Raw genomic sequence first — 22,398 nt, 5'->3', positions numbered from 1 at the left:
GTCATACGGATACAAAGGTGTGAGAAAGTCGCATCATCGCATTGCAAACGCATTACACACGGATGACCATACAGAGAACATTTTTGCGACTCTCGGCCGAGAGAATCGGACCGATTTTTCATATGTTAAGTGTGACTCCGGCCTTTGTCACACTGATCTTAACCCTTTATATACACAAAAAGCCTTATAATCACGTGTGCCCCTTAGTTTATTGCACAGGGGGGTTAACAATTGTATACCACATGGATGATTATTAGTATCTGATCTTTTTTATGCACCAATAGACTTGCATGGGAACGGCCTATTATACTTTTCCTCTGATTGCTCCACTCCTGGTTTTTGGTTACAAATACTGAGGCAAAATACTGACCAAATAGTCAACGTAGCCTTAAAGAATGGTTGCTGCCAAAACTGTGCCTTATCCTCCTATTGCTGAAGCCTGTGTTCACCTTCCTGACGGACCAGGCCAAACTTTTCAGTTATGACCAGTGTCACTTTATGTGTGTGGTAATAACTCTGGAGCACTTCAACATTTCCCAGTGATGTTAAGGCCGGGTGTCCACAATCCGGAACAAGCAGTGCTTTGGATGCAGAGTATGTTCGCTGCGTCCAAATTGCTGCCATCTAATGAACGCAGGTGATTCCGCATGTGTTCACTGAACCGTGCGGATTCACCACGTCCAATACATTCTATTGATGTAATTTCTCTTGTGGACACTTTTTCATGACATATTTTACTTCATGATAGTAGTAAATTTAGGTCTATATGCTTTGTGTTTATTAATGGGAATGTGTAAAACTTGGGCAAAAATTTTGAAAACTGCAATTTTCTAAGATAACCACACAAAATAGTTCATACATAATGTTTCCCACATGGTCAATTTGGTCATTTTTTAAAAGACTTTTTTTTGTTAGGATGTTGGGTTAAAAGTTAAGCAGTAGAGTTGAGCGATACCAGCCGATACTTGAAAATATCGGATCGGAATGGATCGGCCGATCTTAAAAAAAAGTATCGGTATCGCCGATTCCGATACCGGGAACCAATGCAAGTCAATGGGGCCAAAATATCGGAATTAAAAAAAACCCTTTCTTTCCTTGTAGGTTAATTCTACATGAAGAAAAACAACTAAGAATAATGTAGAATGTATTGTGGGAGGTGGAGGAGACATTAAAGCCATAGAGGTTTAGCCCAATCAAATGGAATAGCAGGAATTAAACTTTTTTTTTTAAAGATGTTAGGAGTTACAAAGATATTGACTATGTTAGCCTCATTTATATTTTGCCAGACATGTATGTCTTCTTCTTCTACTTCCTTTTTTTACATTCTTCTTCTTCTTCTTCTACTTCCTTTTTTTACATTCTTCTTCTTCTTCTTCTACTTCCTTTTTTTACATTCTTCTTCTTATTCCTTTTTTTACATTCTTCTTCTTCTTCTTCTACTTCCTTTTTTTACATTCTTCTTCTTCTTCTTCTTCTTCTTCTTCTTCTTCTTCTTCTTCTTCTTCCATTCTTCATATTCTTCTTATTCAACAATTATTATTCTACATATTCAGCTTCTTCATCTTCTTCCTATTCTTCTTCATCATATTCTTGTTTGTGTCAGGCATTCCTGTAGTTGTTATCTAGAAAAGTTAGAAGTTTACACCTTCCGTTCTGCCTGTCACAAAAGATTTACAACAGGATTTGTCCGCGTTCAGTTTGGCCTGCAGAAGCAGGCCTTTTCCAGGGGCACCACGAGGAGGAACGGACTCACCCCCATACACTGCTTAGTCTTCTTCTGCTTATAAATAAGATAATATCATTTGCTCAGAGTATTAGTCTTATGCTTAATGTTCTTCTGCTTTGTTTTTTTTATGCTTCTTTGTCTTCTCTCTCTTGTTGTTCTGCATCTTGGTGGTTGTCTTCCTGTTCTTTGTCCTCTTGAACCAGCTGACGGTACTGGCACCCGGAGGGGCAGCAGAAGGAACAAGAGCCAATGGCACTACCGAGGACCAGCTGACGGTGCTGGAACCCGGTTACTAAGCAGGAGGTACCTGTGCTACAAAGCACTACCAAGGACCAGCAGACGTTGCCGGAACTCGGATACCGAGATGGAGGCACCTAGGCCAAAGGCTCTGACGAGAACCAGCTGACGGTGCTGGAACCCGGAGGGGTAGCATAAGCTGCAAGAGCAAATGGAAATAGCGAGGACCAGCTGACAGTGCTGGCACCCGGAGGGGCAGCAGAAGGAATAAGAGCCAATGGCACAACCGAGGACCAGCTGACGGTGCTGGAACCCGGTTACTAAGCAGGAGGTACCTGTGCTACAAAGCACTACCAAGGACCAGCAGACGTTGCCGGAACTCGGATACCGAGATGGAGGCACCTAGGCCAAAGGCTCTGACGAGAACCAGCTGACGGTGCTGGAACCCGGAGGGGCAGCAGAAGGAATAAGAGCCAATGGCACAACCGAGGACCAGCTGACGGTGCTGGAACCCGGTTACTAAGCAGGAGGTACCTGTGCTACAAAGCACTACCAAGGACCAGCAGACGTTGCTGGAACTCGGATACCGAGATGGAGGCACCTAGGCCAAAGGCTCTGATGAGAACCAGCTGACGGTGCTGGAACCCGGAGGGGTATCAGAAGTTACCCCTGAAAAGCAAAGTTGGCATGCCGCAAGCTGGCCGCAGTTACCGAATCACACAGTCCTACAGGGGGTGCTTGTCCTACTGGCACTATGGAACAAACCTTTCTTACCAGAACCCGCAGTCCACATAGGAAGCACCTAAACTGCTGGCACCCTAGCCTCGGCTAACCCAACCGCAACACGACATGGCAACTTGGGGTGGCAAACTGACATTGACACTTCCCGGAAACAGCAGGCAGGGCTGGAACCAAGCTGGGCAGGAGGGAGTACCCGTGCCAAAGTCAGTTATGAGCAGCAACTGGCGATGTTGGAGCCCAGGACAAGCACTTAGCAGGCTGAGGCCTGATGTGCTGTCAATTGGGAGGCAGCAGGACAGATTGCCATCAAAACAGCAGGGGAACAGCTGACGTTACTGAACCCCACAAACACAGGAGCTAGTGTTTTACTCTGTGAAGACGGCACTTCCGAGCAACAACTGGCTGTGTTGAAGCCCAGGGACAAGCACGGAGCAGGCTTAGGCTGCATTGAAGAAATTTTAAGATCGGTTGTAGACTACTAATTTGAACCAAGCTCCACTTAGGCCTGTGGATTCACTGATTTTCGTATTTCCCCTGTCCTCCAACCCCGCCAGTTACAGCTCCGAAGTGGCGTCTGCACAATCCACACTTGTTCCTGTGTTACAGGTGTTCAGTCCGGTCAGTTAATCCCCTGATGTGTGTCCGGCAATGTCGCCTGCTCTGTCCACATTCCGATAATGGGAATGTGGACAGAGCAGGCGACATTGCCGGACACACATCAGGGGATTAACTGATCGGACTGAACACCTGTAACACAGGAACAAGTGTGGATTGTGCAGACGCCACTTCGGAGCTGTAACTGGCAGGGTTGGAGGACAGGGGAAATACGAGAGACAGTGGAGCCACAGGCCTAATTGGAGCACGGTTAAAAATCAGTAGTGGTACGACTGTGTAGGCAGCAGGAGACTTTGCCATCCACACAGCAGGGGATCAGCTGACATTACTGAACCCCACTGAGACACGGGAGCAAGTATCTCTTTCCGTGTGGACGGCACTTCCGAACTACAACTGGCTGTGTTGAAGCCCAGGAAATAGGAGGGTGTAGGCAGAGGCCTACTGAATTTTGAATGAGGTGACAGCAGGAGAGACTGCCATCCACACAGCAGGGGATCAGCTGACGTTACTGAACCCCACTGAGACACGGGAGCAAGTATCTCTTTCCGTGTGGACGGCACTTCCGAACTACAACTGGCTGTGTTGAAGCCCAGGAAATAGGAGGGTGTAGGCAGAGGCCTACTGTCTTTGTAATGCGGAGACAGCAGGAGAGACTGCCATCTCCACAGCAGGGGAACAGCTGGCAGTGCTGAACCCCACTAACACTTGAACGAATGTGTTTGGCTCTGTGGAGACGACACTTCTGAACACCAACTGACGCTGTTGGAGCCCAGGATTAGGCGAGGAGCAGGCTGGGGCCTACTGGATTTTGGCAGGTGAATGCAGCAGGAGACTTGCCATCTCCACAGCAGGGGAACAGCTGGCAGTGCTGAACCCCACTAACACTTGAACGAATGTGTTTGGTTCTGTGGAGACGACACTTCTGAACACCAACTGACGCTGTTGGAGCCCAGGATTAGGCGAGGAGCAGGCTGGGGCCTACTGGATTTTGGCAGGTGAAGGCAGCAGGAGACTTGCCATCTCCACAGCAGGGGAACAGCTGGCAGTGCTGAACCCCACTAACACTTGAACGAATGTGTTTGGCTCTGTGGAGACGACACTTCTGAACACCAACTGACGCTGTTGGAGCCCAGGATTAGGCGAGGAGCAGGCTGGGGCCTACTGGATTTTGGCAGGTGAAGGCAGCAGGAGACTTGCCATCTCCACAGCAGGGGAACAGCTGGCAGTGCTGAACCCCACTAACACTTGAACGAATGTGTTTGGCTCTGTGGAGACGACACTTCTGAACACCAACTGACGCTGTTGGAGCCCAGGATTAGGCGAGGAGCAGGCTGGGGCCTACTGGATTTTGGCAGGTGAAGGCAGCAGGAGACTTGCCATCTCCACAGCAGGGGAACAGCTGGCAGTGCTGAACCCCACTAACACTTGAACGAATGTGTTTGGCTCTGTGGAGACGACACTTCTGAACACCAACTGACGCTGTTGGAGCCCAGGATTAGGCGAGGAGCAGGCTGGGGCCTACTGGATTTTGGCAGGTGAAGGCAGCAGGAGACTTGCCATCTCCACAGCAGGGGAACAGCTGGCAGTGCTGAACCCCACTAACACTTGAACGAATGTGTTTGGTTCTGTGGAGACGACACTTCTGAACACCAACTGACGCTGTTGGTGCCCAGGATTACGCATGCCGCATGCAGAGGCCAATGGGCAGCGGTTTTTATGGAGGTTGTGGACTACTACTGATTCTAACCATGCTCCACTTAGGCCTCTGGCTCCACTGTCTCTACTATTTACCCTGGCCTCCAACCCCGCCAGCTACATCTCTGAAGTGGCGTCAGCACAATCTACACTTGTTCCTGTGTTACCGGTGCTCAGTCCCATCAGTTGATCCCCTGATGTTTGTCCGGCAAGTTCGCCAGCTCTGTCCTCATTCCCACTACTGGTTATGGGAATGTGGACAGAGCAGGAGACCTTGCCGGACACACATCAGGGGATAAACTGATGGGACTGAGCCACAGGAACACAGGAACAAGTGTAGATTGTGCTGACACCACTTCAGAGATGTAGATGGCGGGGTTGGAGGTCAGGGGAAATAGTAGAGACAGTGGAGCCAGAGACCTAAGTTGGGCACGGTTAAAAATCAGTAGTGGTTTGAATGTTGATGGAGCTGGTGACTCTGCCGTCCACACAGCAGGGGATCAGCTGGCATTACTGAACCCCAGTAACACAGGAGCTAGTGTGTTTCTCTGTGCAGACGACACATCTGAGCGACAACTGGCTGTGTTGAAGCACAGGGATTATAGTTCAGGTGGTAGAAAAATGAACACACCAGCAGACCTGGATACAGTTGCCAACCACTAATTTAGTCTGTAAGAGGAATGGCAAAGTCTTTGGAGATCCAGGCCTTGTTCATTTTCAGAAAAGTCAGCCGGTCAACATTATCGGAAGATAGTCGCGTGCGACGGTCTGTTAGTACACCACCTGCGGCACTAAAGACACGTTCCGATAATACACTGGCAGCAGGGCAAGCCAGCACCTCCAATGCATACTGGCTAAGCTCTGGCCATGTATCCAGCTTAGAGACCCAAAACTTGAAGGGGGAAGAGCCATCTGGGAGTACAGCGACAGGGCAAGACATGTAGTCTGACACCATCTGACGGAAGCGTTGCCTCCTGCTGACTCGAGGCGTCGCTGATGGTGTAGACAATTGTGGTGGACACACAAAACTTTGCCACATTTGGGCCATAGTGGTCTTGCCTTGTGCTGCGGCACTGCCTCTGCTCCCTCTTTGTGCAGAGTTTCCTCCACTGCCTCGACGCACAGAGCTGCTTTGTAAAGCACTTGCAACAATGCTGTCGGGTGGAATGGAAAACATTATGGACTGCACCAGTGACTCTTCGTACTCCCGCATTTTACGCTCCCGGTTCAACGTTGGTATGAGCCTTTGTACGCTGTCCCGGTAGCGAGGATCTAGGAGGGTGTACACCCAATAATCAGCCGAGACGAGAATGTGGGCGATGCGGCGGTCGTTTCTCAGGCACTGCAGCATGAAATCAACCATGTGCTGCAGACTCCCAACTGCCAAAGAACCGCTGTCCCCTGTTTGAGGCGTGACCTCGACCTGCTCTGCATCACCCCACCCTCGCTGTACATACTGAGTAGAGGTTTGTGTACCTCCCTCCTCTGGAGAGATGTCTTCCTCCTCCATCGACTCCTCCTCATCCTCCTCACAAAGTGTCCCCTGCCTAGGCCTTTGTGAGGAAACACGTAGCGCAGACTGTCCAGAAGCAGATGGCATTTGGGACTCCTCATCCTCCACCTCTTCTGAAACCTCATCCCTTAGTGCTTGCAGTGTTTGTTGAAGCAGGCAGATAAGGGGGACAGTCATGCTGACTAGTGCATCATCTGCACTCGCCATCCGCGTGGATTCATCGAAGGCACGCAAAACGAGGCAGATGTCCTTCATAGAGGCCCACTCAATGGTGCTGAAGTGTGAACGGCGCACAGTGCGACTTGTTTGCGCCTGATGCAGCTGGTACTCCATGACTGCTGCCTGCTGCTCACACAACCGCTCCAACATATGTAACGTTGAATTCCACCGGGTGGGTAGGTCACATATGATGCGATGTTCTGGAAGGCCAAATCGTCGCTGCAGAGCAGCGAGGCGCGATCTTGCCGTGCTGGAACGTCGCAAGTGAGCGCACTCTATGCGGACCTTGTGCAACAGTGCATCAAGATCCGGATAGTCCCTCAGAAAGCTCTGCACGACCAAGTTAAGAACATGTGCCAGACATGGGATGTGTGTGAGGTTGCCTAGGCCAAGAGCTGCCACCAGATTTCGGCCATTGTCACACACTACCAAGCCCGGCTGGAGATTCGCTGGCCCAAACCACACATCGCTCTCCAGCTTGATAGCATTCCAGAGCTCCTGCGCTGTGTGGCTTCGATTCCCCAAAGAAATTAATTTGAGTACAGCCTGTTGACGTTTGGCCACGGCTGTGCTCATATCGGTCGTAACAGGCTCCTGCTCTGCTGTTTCTGAGGAACTTGAGTAGGAGGAGGAGTCTATGTGTACAGACTGGAGTCCTGCAATCCGTGGCGTTGGAAGAACACGTACAGCGCCACTCTCCAGATCCGTACCCGGCTCCACAACATTGACCCAGTGGGCAGTGAGGGAAAGGTATCGTCCCTGTCCATGGTTACTGGTCCACGCATCGGTGGTCAGGTGGACCTTGCTACTAACGGCGTTTAGTAGCGCATGTTTTATTTTGCCCTCAACATGTTTCTGCAGGGCAGGGACGGCTCGCCTGCTGAAATAAAAGCGGCTGGGCACGTTGTATTGGGGGACTGCCAATGCCATTAAGTCCCGGAAGGTGTCAGTGTCCACCAGCCTGAATGACAGCATTTCAACTGCCAGAAGTTTGGCAATGCCAGCATTCAGAGACTGTGCTCGGGGATGGTTTGCCGAGTAAGGGCGCCTTTTATCCCATGCCTGTGCTACCGATGGCTGTGATGGATGGGAACGTGCTGTTATGGGTGGAATCTGACAGGGTCTCCGGACAACAGTGGCAGAGGTTCTTCCTTGGCGATCCTGTGAGGAAGCCGAACCAGCAGTGTGTGAGCTGGAGGAAGAGGGCCCAACACGAACTGAAGAGGTGGTAGGTGGTGCTGTACGTTGGCCTACGTCTTGAGGGTGTCTATGCAACTCCAACTCGTGCTTGGTGCGCACATGTTTCCACATATTTGTGGTATTGAGGTTGCTGACATTTCTCCCTCTTTTGACTCTCTGATGACACAGCTTGCATTTGACAAAGCAAATGTCATCTGCAACTGTGTCAAAAAAGGACCACGCACTGCAACTCTTGTGAGCGCCCGGTTTGCCTTTGGAAGGAGGAATGCTCCTAACGGGTGCCGAAGTGGAGGGTACAGGCAACCAAGTCTTCCCCCTCCCTCTGCCTCCTGTTTTGGCCGGTAGGGGAATCTCTTCCTCCGAGCTGCTCCCACCACCTTCCTGTTGCTCACGCCATGATGGGTCAAGGACCTCATCATCTTCCCTCCCCTCTTCAAACAGCTGCTTCTCCGGGGTTGTCTCGCCAGCACCGTACGCACCAGAAAGTGGCAACTGAGTCTCGTCATCATGCGTACTGAGGTGTGCTGACCATAGGCACTGGCCCACTCGCCTCTTCAGATTCAGAGGGACAAAGAAGTTGCGCATCACTGCATACTCCCTCTTCTTCACATTCAGGAATGCTGCTTGGCTGGCCCCCTCTTTCCAAGCCAACAGATTCCGAGAACAGAAGTAGAGATTGTGATGGCTCCTGTCCATGTCTCTCTGACTGCCTGGGCACTTTGGCAGGTGGTGAAGAGACAGATGGTTGCTCTTCGGTGCTCTGACCCTGAGAGGATGCGGAAGTAATTGAAGTCGATGCGTTAGCTGCCATCCATCCGACAACGGCTTCAATTTGTTCCTCCCGCAGCAGTGGGGTACGTTGAGGTCCTACAAAGCTGCGCATAAAGGACTGTTGCCTGCTAAAACTGGGGGATGCTGATCCACTGGTGCCCGCAGCAGGCCCAGAATCCCCACGTCCTCTACCTGTAGAATCCCCACGTCCTCTCCCTGCAGAATCCCCACGTCCTCTCCCTGCTGAAACTCCACGCCCACGCCCACGCCCCCGCGCCTTACTCCCTGCCTTCTTCATCTTGCAAGACTGCTTAAGATAGGCAAAAAAGGACAAAGGGGGGCCTTAGTGTGCTTATTCCTGAACAGCTGGTTACAGGTACAAGAAACACTAATTTTATGAAGTGTGTGTGTGTGGACTAGACTTTAATAGGAGCTGATGTGGCCTACACAAGTTCAAAATGTAGTGTTTGGTGAACTTTTTATGTGGTTTCTTTGTTTGAAACAAACTCAAAGTATGAGAACAAAGAATTGAAACTGATAGTATCACCAACTTTTTGGAGCTATTACAATGCAGGCAGGTAACCTACAATGCAAAAGATGAGGCTCCAAAAAAATTGGGTAATACTAATCTGGCTGCGCCGGCAGGGCACAAGCCAGAAAAAAAGGCTCCTCTATCTACTCCTATATAGTGTTTGCAACCAACCAATGTTGATGGATACGGATGGATGCACACTAATAGGAGAAGAAAAAATGAGCTGCACTCAGAGACAAATATGTGTGAGGCAGTGACGCACGTTGAGCGTCCTACAACCAGACGTAGCTGCAGGACACTCTACTCAGCGTGAGCTGCACTCACACACAGTCAGAGACCTCTCAGACAGCCGTCAACAGTGCAGCTAAGTGGGCACTGGCACTGACAGGCTGCAGAAAGGCTCCGCTGTGTACTCCTATATAGTGTTTGCAACCACCGTAGATGGAGACGGATGGATGCACACTAATAGAAGAAAAAATGAGCTGCACTCAAATAAAAATATGTGTGAGGCAGTGACGCACGCTGAGCGTCCTACAGCCAGACGTAGCTGCAGGACACACTACTCAGCGTGAGCTGCACTCACACACAGTCAGAGACCTCTCAGACAGCCGTGAACAGTGCAGCAAAGTGGACACTAGCACTGAAAGGCTGCAGAAAGGCTCCGCTGTCTACTACTAGTGTTTGCAACCAACGTATATGGATACGGATGGAAGCACACTAGATTGAAATTATTTAAAAAATGCAGCTCAAAAAATAAAAGATGTATGAGGCAGCAGTGATCACACTGGGTGGCCTACAGCCTGACGTGGCTGCAGGACCCACTCCACAGCGTGAGCTGCACTCACACAGCCCTTGCAGACAGCTGTGAAAACAGCGCTGCTAGGGAAAAGCAAGCTACAGTGGTGGTTTATGTAGCCTGGATAAAGCACAATATTGTTTTTAGAATCGCTATTTCTAACTGTCCCTCACAGTCTTCTACAGCAGCCTGTCCCTAACTGAATTCACAGCAGAGTGACCAGAAATGGCGGCTGCGGTGGCTTTTATAGTGCATCATGACATCATTTCGGCAGCCAATCACAGCCATGCCAATAGTTAACATGCCTACATGCCTAACAGGATGTGCCCACACTTCGGAGGATTCCCATTGGCTTAATCAAAGCAAGCAGGCTCATAGCATGATGGGAACTTCCTATTCCGATTCCGATCCCGGAATCCGATATGAAAAAAGTATCGGAATTAAGTATCGGAATTCCGATACCGCTGATATCGGCCGATACCCGATACTTGCGGTATCGGAATGCTCAACACTATTAAGCAGCAATATTTTACGTTTTTTATCAATTAAATTTACAAAATTTATTTTTAGAGACCACTTCACTTTTGAAATAACTTTGAGGGTCCTATAAGTCAGAAAACCTGCAAACAAGACCCCATTTTTTTAAAACTGCACCCTTCATTGTATTCAAAACTGCATTCAGAATTTTGTGTTACTAAAATATTGCTTTAACCCCAATTTTTTCTTGTTCACAAGGATATAAGAAAAACACCACAATTTGTTGTGAAATTTCTACTTAGTACGCCAATACCCCATACGTGGGTGAAATCTACTGTCTGGGCACACAACAGGGTTAGAAAGGGAACAAGCACTATTTGATTTTTGCGGTGCAAATTTGGATGGCATAGATTGTGGACTCAATATCACAATTACACAGTCCCTGAGGTGCCCAAATAGCAGAAAGCCCCCATAAGTGACCCCATTTTGGAAAATACACCATTCAAGAAATTCATAGACCATGTTGAACCTACAGGTGCTTCAAAGAATACTGTGTTGTGAAAAAATAATGTTTTATCTAAAAGAATGTTGCTTTAGCTCCAAATTTCACATTTCGGAAAGGTTATTAAAATAAATTACACAATATAGTAGATTGTGGGGTCCATTCTGTCCTGTGTGATGTAATGTGAATAATGTAGTGCGTTAGTATATGTATAGTTTGACTAAAGGAACAGTTTGAGTTAATTGATGGGACTAGCCCATAGTGGGAGGAGCTAGCGTCAGGGAACATGACCATTTCCTGCTAGAAAGACAGATAGGGTCATGTACAGCTGTCACTCATGGCAATTTTGGCAGCTGGGCAGCACTACTGACTTATTCGCGACAAGGGAATAAGGCCTTTGCCGTTTTTATGCGTATTTTTGGTTTTAAGGGGTTAAGCTAAGTTTATGTTTTCCCAGACTAAACCATTTTTTTGATTGGGAAAACTGGGATTTTGAGGGTGTTTTTACTTTTTTTTTAAACACTTAAAGGAAATCTGTCACCTGGTTTTTGTTACCTCATCTGAGAGCAGCTTGAAGTAGGAAGATAGACAATGATTCTAAAAATATCTGTTGTGACATACTAGAACCTGTAGATATAGAGTGTAGCAGAGCTAAAAAAAAACTAACCCCACTCACACCACAGCTTTCCTGCATTGTTTATTGACAGTAGTTGATTATCAGAAGAAGCAGCGTGGACAGACCAGGGCTCACGTGCACTGTGGTCCAGGCAGTAATAATCTCCTGCTGATAAAACCTTCAGTGTGAAAACAACAGCACACAGCCTAACAAATGATACATCGCTGAGATTTGTGTCTCAGCTCCTACCTAATACTGCCTTCAAATTACATAGTAAAAATCTACCAACAATTTTCCTTTAAAACATTTTTTTTTTACAATATTTATTCCACAAAGTCAAGTCTGCTAAGGGGACAGTGTGATCAGCATGACGTACATATCCATCGTGGTAGTGTCGGACAAACCATTGGTGCAGCCTGTGCAGCTACACAGGGGCCCAAGAGATAAGGGGGCCACTTCTACCTACATAGCAGGTGGAATTGTACATTATGATCAGATATAGGACTCATCTGCTATTCTTCCACAGGAGCCCTCTTCTGTCCGCTCCTGCATCATGGAGCAGAAAGTGACATACTGTATGCTCATGATGGATATCTACTAAAGAGAAACATTGTAAATTATGGATGTGCTTTAGGTCTCTTCTATAGACGGCAGTGGATTTAATACTTTTCTCTTCCACTGTTCCCTGGTAATCCACCTGTATTATTTTTCTATTGGATACTTTGCTGGTGTGCGTATGTTATAGGAAAACCTGGCTGCTAAAATACATAGACTGTATGTGTCTTGTGGGATCTGTGACTAATGCTATCGTCTAATGATTATTAACAGTAGAATTATTGTAATTGCATTCTAAGGTGTTAAAGGGAACCTGTCAGCAAGATTTTACTAAGTAAAGTGCAGACATGGCCATAATGGCGCTGTCAGTCTATGTACCCACGTATGCAGAAAATTCCTGACTAAAAACCGGACTCCTTCCCAGGAAACACGCGTTTTTTATGCGTTTTTTTCCGGAGCGTCCCCAGTCTCATAGAATATAGTTAGAAATGCAGATTTTTCCGCGAAATTAATGCGCATGCTGCGTTTTTTACCGCGATGCCTTTTTTCGCGGAAAAACACATCAATATGCACAAAAAGTGCGGAATTCATTAAAATAAATGGGATGCTTCTTGTAAGCGCTTTTTAAGCGTTTTTGCCAGTAAAAACGCTTTTAAAAAAAAGCGAAAAAAACACTTACGTGTGCACACAGCCTCATACTGATTAAAATGATACTTCAGATGAAGAAATCCATTTAGTAGATTTTCTTTAACCCCTTCACCTCCTTGGGTTTTTCCATTTTTGAGTTTTCGGTTTTTTTGCTCCCCTTCTTCCCAGAGCCATAACTTTTTTATTTTTCCATAAATATAGCCATGTTAGGGCTTGTTTTTTGCAGCATGAGTTGTATTTTCTGAGCGACATCATTGGATTTACCATATAGTGTACTGGAAAACGGGGAAAAAAAATCAAATGTGGTGAAATTGCAAAAAAAAAAAAGTGCAATTCCACAATTCTTTTTTAATTTTTTTTGCACGTTCACTAAATGATAAAACTGACCTGCCATTATGATTCTCCAGGTCATTACGAGTTCATAGAAACTAGATATGTCTAGGTTCTTTTTTATTTAACCCCTTCACCCCCAAGGGTGGTTTGCACGTTCATGACCGGGCCAATTTTTACAATTCTGACCACTGTGCCTTTATGAGGTCATAACTCTCGAACGCTTCCATGGATCCCGGTGATTCTGACATTGTTTTCTCGTGACATATTGTACTTCATGTTAGTGGTAAAATTTCATTCAAATAACTTGCGTTTATTTGTGAGAAAAACGGAAATTTGGCGAAAATTTTGAAAATTTCGCAATTTTCCAACTTTGAATTTTTATGCCCTTAAATCACAGAGATACGGCACACAAAAAACTTGATAACTAACATTTCCCACATGTTTACTTTACATCAGCACAATTTTGGAACCAAAATTTTTTTTTGTTAGGAAGTTATAAGGGTTAAAAGTTGACCAGCGATTTCTCATTTTTACACCACCATTTTATTTTTAGGACCACATCACATTTGAAGCCACTTTGAGGGGTCTATATGATAGAAAATACACAAAAGTGACACCATTCTAAAAACTGCACCCCTTAAGGTGCTCAAAACCACATTCAAGAAGTTTATTAACCCTTTAGGTGCGTCACAGGAATTTTTTTGAATATTTAAAAAAAAATGAACATCTAACTTTTTTTCATAAAAAAAATACTTCAGGTTCAATTTTTTTTATTTTACCAAGGGTAACAGGAGAAATTGAACTGCAAAAGTTATTGTGCAATTTGTCCTGAGTACGCAGATACCTGATATGTGGGGGGGAACGACTGTTTCGGCGCATGGCAGAGCTCAGAATGGAAGGAGCGCCGTTTGACTTTTTCAATGCAAAATTGGCTGGAATTCAGATTGGACGCCATGTCACGTTTGGAGAGTCCCTGATGTACCTAAACAGTGGAAACCCCCTACAAGTGACCCCATTTTGGAAACTAGACCCCCCAAGGAACTTATCTAGATATGTGGTGAGAACTTTGAACCCACAAGGGCTTTACAGAAGTTTATAACGTACAGCGGTACAATTAAAAAATCATATTTTTTCCACAAAAATGATCTTTTCACCCCAATTTTTATTTTCCCAAGGGTAACAGGACCCTAAAAGTTATTGTGCAATTTGTCCTGAGTACGCTGATACCCCACATGTGGGGGTAAACCACTATTTGGGCGCATGGCAGAGCTCGGAAGGGAAGCAGCGCCATTTGACGTTTTTGGCTGGAATTGAGATCGGACACCATGTCGCGTTTGGAAAACCCCTGATGTATCAAAACAGTGGAAACCCCCCACAAATGACACCATTTTGGAAACTAGACCCCCTAAGGAACTTATCTAGATGTGTGGTGAGAACTTTGAACCCCCATGGGCTTCACAGAAGTTTATAACATAAAGCCATACAATTAAAAAATCATATTTTTTCAACAAAAATGATCTTTTCACCCTCAATTCTTATTTTTCCAAGGGTAACAGGACCCTAAAAGTTATTGTGCAATTTGTCCTGAGTACGCTGATACCCCACATGTGGGGGTAAACCACTATTTGGGCGCATGGCAGAGCTCGGAAGGGAAGCAGCGCCATTTGACGTTTTTGGCTGGAATTGAGATCGGACACCATGTCGCGTTTGGAAAACACCTGATGTACCAAAACAGTGGAAACCCCCCACAAATGACACCATTTTGGAAACTAGACACCCTAAGGAACTTATCTAGATGTGTGGTGAGAACTTTGAACCCCCATGGGCTTCACAGAAGTTTATAACATAAAGCCATACAATTAAAAAATCATATTTTTTCCACAAAAATGATCTTTTCACCCTCAATTCTTATTTTTCCAAGGGTAACAGGACCCTAAAAGTTATTGTGCAATTTGTCCTGAGTACGCTGATACCCCACATGTGGGGGTAAACCACTATTTGGGCGCATGGCAGAGCTCGGAAGGGAAGCAGCGCCATTTGACGTTTTTGGCTGGAATTGAGATCGGACACCATGTCGCGTTTGGAAAACTCCTGATGTACCAAAACAGTGGAACCCCCCACAAATGACACCATTTTGGAAACTAGACCCCCTAAGGAACTTATCTAGATGTGTGGTGAGAACTTTGACCCCCCCAGTGCTTCACAGAAGTTTACAACGCCCGGGCGTGAAAATAAAAAATTCATATTTTTTCCACAAACATGATCTTTTAGTCACCATTTTTTTATTTTCCCAAGGGTACCAGGAGAAATTGGACCCCAAAAGTTGTTGTCCAATTTGTCCTGAGTACGCTGACACCCCATATGTGGGAGAAAACTACTGTATGGACACACGTCGGGGCTCGGAAGGGAAGCAGTGACGTTTTGGAATGCAGACTTTGATGGAATGGTCTGCGGGTGTCATGTGCGTTTGGAGAGCCCCTGATGTACCTAAACTATTGAAACTCCCCACAAGTGACCCCATTTTGGACACTAGACCCCCCACGGAACTTATCTAGATGTGTGGTGAGCACTTTGAACCCCCAAGTGCTTCACAGAAGTTTATAACACTCGGACGTGAAAATAAAAAAATCATTTTTTTCCACAAAAATGATATTTTTGCCCCCAATTTTTTATTTTCCTAAGGGTAACAGGAGAAATTGGACCCCAAAAATTGTTTTGCAATTTGTCCTGAGTAGGCTGATACCCTACATGAGGGGGTAAAACACTGTTTGGGCGCATAGCAGAGCTTGGAAGGGAAGGAGCACCATTTGACTTTTTCAACTCAGAATTGGCTGGAATTGAGATCAGACGCCATGTTGCATTTGGAGAGCCCCTGATGTGCCCAAACAGTGGAAACCCCCAATTCTAACTCCAACCCGAACCCCAACACGCCCCTAACCCTAGCCCTAACCCTAGCCCTAACCCTAGCCCTAGCCCTAGCCCTAACCCTAACCCTAGCCCTAACCCTAACCCTAGCCCTAACCCTAACCCTAGCCCTAACCCTAACCCTAACCTAACCCTACCCCAACACACCCCTAGCCCTAACCCTAATGGAAAAATGGAAATAAATACATTTTTTTTATTTTATTATTTTTCCCTAACTAAGGGGGTGATAACGGGGGGTTTGATTTACTATTTATGGCGGTTTTTATGTTTGGAGGCTGTCGCACGATAAAAGACGCTTTTTATTGTAAAAATAGTTTTTGCATCACCACATATTGAGAGCTATAATTTTTCCGTATTTTGACCCACCGAGTCATGTGAGATCTTATTTTTTGCGGGACGAGTTGACGTTTTTATTGGTACCATTTTCGGGCACGTGACATTTTTTGATCGCTTTTTATTCCGATTTTTGGGACGCAGAATGAACAAAAACCAGCGTTTCATGAATTTCTTTTGGGGGGGGTGCGTTTACACCGTTCCGCGTGCGGTAAAATTGATAAAGCGGTTTTATTCTTCGGGTCAGTACGGTTACAGCGATACCTCATTTAGGTCGTTTTTTTATGTTTTTGTCGGTTTTATGCAATGAAAACTATTTTATATAAAAAATAATTATTTTTGCATCGCTTTATTCTGCGAGTTATAACTTTTTTATTTTTTCGCTGATGATGCTGTGTGGTGGCTTGTTTTTTGCGGGACAAGATGACGTTTTCAGCGGTACCATGGATATTTATATGCGTCTTTTTGATCGCGCGTTATTGCACTTTTTGTTTGGCGGTATGATAATAAATCATTATTTTTTGCTTCGTTTTTTATTTTTATTTTTTAAGGGGTTCGCTAAAGGGGTTAACTAATGGGACAGTTTTATAGGGCAGGTCGTTACGGACGCGGCGATACCTAATATGTGTACTTTTATTGTTTTTTTTATTATTATTTTAAAAAAATGAATTTATTGGGGAATATTTTTTTTTTTTTTTACTAATTTATTTGGCGATTTTTTTAAATTTATTTTTACACTTTTTTTTTAATTTTTTTTTACTTTATTACATAGTCCCAGGTGGGACATCACTGTCCTGTGACAGATCGCTGATCTGTCACATCACAGATCACTGTGACAGATCAGCAATCTGTCACAGGCAGTGCACAAGGCTTCCTCATGCCTGCGCTTTGCAGGCACTGAGGAAGCCAGCTTCCCCAGGCCCCCGAAGGCCCCCGTCGCCATCTTGGATTCGGGGGCCTGGAGGATAGGAGTCCCCCGCAGCAGCGCTGCACATTGCGCTGCCGTGGGGGGCTCAGGGAAGCACGGAGGGAGCCCCCTCCCTGCCGATGCTTCCCTTTAACTCCCGGTACACCGCGATCGCGTTTGATCGCGGTGTGCAAGGGGTTAACGTGTCGGGGGCGGTCCGTGACCGCCCCTGACACATTGTGCCGGGTGTCAGCTGTGATAATCAGCTGACACCCGGCCGCGATCAGCGGCGCTCACCACGTGGGCGCCGCTGATCGCGGTAGACGTACTATCCCGTCCCCGGTCATACGGGCCCGGGTACCGTGGACGGGATAGTACGTCTCATGTCAGGAAGGGGTTAAGTGCTGAAAAAAATACGTTTGTAAAAAAAATAAAAAATTTTTTTGCCATTTTCCAAGACCCGTAGCATCTATTTTTCGTGATCTGGGACTGGGTGGGGGTTTATTTTTTTGTGCCATTTTCATGTAGATCTTTTGGTCGTGCTTTATTGCATTTTAATGCAATGTTGCGGCGACCAAAAAACCTAATTCTGGCAGTTTGATTTTTTTTCTCGTTACACCATTTACCAATTGGATTCTTTTTATATATTGATATATTGGGCGATTCTGAACGCGGTGATACCAAATATGTGTTTTTGTTTTATTTATTTTGATTGGGGCATATGAAGGTGATTTAAACTTTTATATTTTTTACTATTTTTAAAAGCTTTTTTTTTTTACCTTTTATTAGCTTCAATAGTCTCCATGGAAAGCTGTGATCTTCTGATCGTTTGTGCTACACAGAGCAGGGCTACAGAAATGCCTACTTGCTATGGGTGCCGGCCACTGGGATGGGCGATGCTCATAACTATCCGACAATGACAACCACAGGGTTGTCATGCCAACTCATCAGCGATGTAACACGGTGATACCAAATATGTGTTTTTGTTTTATTTATTTTGATTGGGGCATATGAAGGTGATTTAAACTTTTATATTTTTTACTATTTTTAAAAGCTTTTTTTTTTTTACCTTTTATTAGCTTCAATAGTCTCCATGGAAAGCTGTGATCTTCTGATCGTTTGTGCTACACAGAGCAGGGCTACAGAAATGCCTACTTGCTATGGGTGCCGGCCACTGGGATGGGCGATGCTCATAACTATCCGACAATGACAACCACAGGGTTGTCATGCCAACTCATCAGCGATGTAACACGGGCACTGATGGGCGGGGTTTGTGACACGATTCAGGCGCGATCATGTTAAATGTCGCTGTCAGAGATTGACAACAGTATTTAACATGTTAACAGCGGTGGGTGGATCGCAAGTCCACCTGCGGCTGATAGGGTCACATGGCTGCTGATGAAATCAGCTGACATGTGAAGGAAAAGTTGCGGGCTCATCGCCGAAGCCCGCAGCGCACAGGGTTAGCCGACCTTGGACGCACCTATACATCCAAGGTCGTGAAGGGGGTTAGTCAATGTTTAAAGTTTCCTTGTATTCATATCGTGATGCATCAGGGTGAGTTTGTGGGCTGGACTGTGGGTAGAGTCTTCAACTTTGCTCCGTCCCCTCCACTGTGTCTGAGTCCTTTTTCTTTTTATTAAAAAAATTTGCGCTGGTGCTGTTTCCAGCACTTGCGCATATTAGGCTCTTAGAAGTCTTCTGGAAAATGGCGGCTGCGTATGTGTAAATTGCTCAATGCCACAGGCAACATTTTACTGAAGCCCACCATTAACCCTAGCCACAGGCTGCACTTGCGCAGATTGATCTAAAGGTGAGCTTTAGTAAAATGGTGCCAATGACACTGAAGACTTCCAAGAGCTTAATATTGGCAAGCGCCGCCCACAGCTAGGACATAGCCGTTGCGAAATTTTAAATAAAGAAAAGACACCCAGACACAGCGGAGGGGACGGAACAAAGCTGAAGACCCTTCCCACAGTCCCGCCTCGATGCATGAACATATGAATACAACGCAACTTCAAACAAGGGAACCAGCACGTTTTGTCCAGTGTCAACTAAAACTGTGACCTTAGTCAGTGCCTATGCTGTAGTCCATCAATAGTTATATAACCCCCTGTATACGTCCCAAAAACATTTGAAGTTCTCCTGCACTGTATATTAATCCTGTTGGTCCAGGCCCATGGGCGAGGTTTCTGCCGTCTCCATCCCTCCTCCCGGCTGCTGATAGCCATCCTCCTGCCATAATCTCTTGCCTGCACAGAAAAATCACCAGCTTGCGCCTGTGCACTATGCTCTGCCATATTGCGGGCAGAGCCATAAACATAAGTATGCATGCGTCGTTATGATTTAGGCTCTACCCGCAATAGGGCAGAGCATAGTGCGCAGGTGTGAGGAGACTGCAGGCACGTCGGATGCAGTAACGGACTGTACACAGACCAAGGGTGAAGGGGTTTATTATACAGTAGAAACTCCACGCAGGGAGAAAACGGAGGAATAATATTCCCTAATACAGCAAAAGGCTAATGGGGATAACTTAAAGAACAGGGACAAGTAAAGCCAACAATACAATAAAATATAACTTATCACTCAGGCGCCAGTCACGGTTGAACTTCTGTCTGTGACTGGTGCTGCCTAGATTGCGTCGCAGTGGGGGTCTGTCACAATCCTGAGGTAAATGATGTAGTATCTTTTGACGTTGGCGGTGTCCTCCCGTGGTCCCGATGATGGCGGTGAATCCTCAGGATCCTGATGCGGGTCTTGGGTCCAGCAGATGAAGTGATGAAGAGGGATACATCCTTATCCTCAGCGGTGAGTGTCCCAACACTACGGAGATTTGCAGCCCGGTTCACTGTGCCAAATCAACACACGCCTAAGTCCCATTCACAGACCTTGTCTCTCACGGTCAGTAATGTCAACGGGGGCGGCTGTGGCAGTGTTGTCGGCTATGTCGGCCTAATTCAGGCCATTGGCTCCAGTTGTCGCAGGAAGGTCCGTTAAAGTTAGTGGTAGCTGTCCGCATGCGCCCAAAAAGTTCATACTTTCCTGTGCTTTTCAGCTCTCTGGCCTTGGACTCCACTAATTCAGTATTTCTATCTAGTCTCTCATATCATCTCTATCTGACTAAAACAAGGAAATGCTTCCTCTTTTAACTTCCCCTGCTCTCACATACTGGGGTTATTGAATACTTTAACTGTTCCTATGCTATACTTATCTACTGTATTTCCTGATTCTACTGTGCCCTCCACTGCTTTTCCCCATTCATTATCTTTATCTATCGCTTTATCCTATTCCTATACTTATGTCATAATTTCCTATCCTTATACTGCCCCTATATTTAATACAATAAAATATTACATCTTTATCTAAGTACATATTGAGTCATCCACAGCATTCATATTACAACAAAACGTGCACCCGTTTTAATAGGGACTGAAGAAGCGCATGCCTGTCCATTACCACCAAGCTCAGTTCATAGGTGGATTCTGCTGGCTCCTCCATCTTCCATGCCTTCATGGCCATCATCATTCCTGAGGATTTTCTTTTAGAGTTGGATTAAAATAGAATATTTAAATGTGAAAACCTTTTACTTCAAGTCTTCTGGGAAGAACGTGCATTACTATGGGAGAATTGTTTGCCCTGATGTCTAGGAAAAGCGAGAGAACAGAGATAGTTACTGGGCAGTGAGGACGCTTGAATAATACTGTGGGTGCTAATTGCATGAATGACACATGTGCCATTGTGAGAGTTGGACGCCCGGGACATTTCAACACTGACACATGCGCTTATGTGAGAGCTGGATGCTCGGGACATTGCATGACTGACATATGCGCCGGTGTGAGAGCTGGATGCCTGGGACATTGCATGACTGATGTATGCGCCAGTGTGAGAGCTAGTTGCCCGGGACATCGCATGATTGACACCCACACTAGTTTAGAAGCTAGACGCCCGGGATATTGCATGACTGACATATTAACCGGTGTTAGAGCTGGATGCCTGAGACATTGCATGACTGACATACCTCGGTGTGAGAGCTGGACGCACGGGACATTGCATGACTGACGTATGGGCCGATGTGAGAGCTTGACGCCTGGGACATTGCATGACTGACACATACCTCGGTGTGAGAGCTGGACGTCCGGGACATTGCATGACTGACGTATGGGTCAGTGTGAGAGCTTGACGCCTGGGACATTGCATGACTGACACATACCTCGGTGTGAGAGCTTGACGCCCGGGACATTGCATTCTAACTCACAGGATTGATGTCATGGCTATGTGTCCTTGCTTATTATGTGACCACATGTAGATTAAGTACTTCAGTTATTAATAAACTTATTTACAGAATTAACCCCTTAGCGTCCATTGACGGGCAGAGCCCGTAATGGCAGGATGTCAGTTCCCGCATCATGACAGGCTATGCCCGCCATGCATTTAAACTGTCACTGAGTGTAGTCCTAGACAGCTGACAAGCATGGCAAGAGATGCGGGGACCCTTGCAGTCATTTCCCACACCCAGAGCACTGTGATTGGTCAGTCAATCTGAGATGGACATCCTCCTCAACCAAGAGAACCAACTCCTTCTTGGCCAGATTGGAGCTATTAAGATCACCCTTGTTTTGTCCACCCGAATCTTCCTCAGAACTGATGGAATTAAGGCGATTGGTGGGAATGCATATGTGAGGGGAAAGTGCCAGGGGATCATAAGGGCGCCCAGGGCTACTGGATTCCCCGAGGGGTCCATGGAGCAGAAAGTTTTCACCTTCCGATTCGTCCTGTTGGCAAATAGGTCTATATTGGGTTTCCCCTTAGTTTCGTGATCTGATTGAAAATTTCCTGGTTCAATTCCCACTCGCCCTGTCTCAGCTGTGTGCGACTTAGGAAGTCCGCCGTCACATTGTCTGCCCCCTTTATGTGTAGTGCTGTCAGTGAACCTAGGTTTCCCTCTGCAAACTGGAAAATGGACTTTGTCACTTCTATTAGGGTGCAGGATCTTGTACCCCCCGATGGTTCAAGTAAGCGACTACCGTGCGGTTGTCCGAAAACATCCTTACGTGGAG

Source organism: Dendrobates tinctorius, unplaced genomic scaffold, assembly GCF_039654945.1.
Source record: "Dendrobates tinctorius isolate UK_male_01 unplaced genomic scaffold, ASM3965494v1 ptg000270l, whole genome shotgun sequence".
Classification (NCBI taxonomy): domain Eukaryota; kingdom Metazoa; phylum Chordata; class Amphibia; order Anura; family Dendrobatidae; genus Dendrobates; species Dendrobates tinctorius.
The sequence above is the reverse complement of the archived record's forward strand: the minus strand, read 5'-3'. Positions refer to the sequence as shown.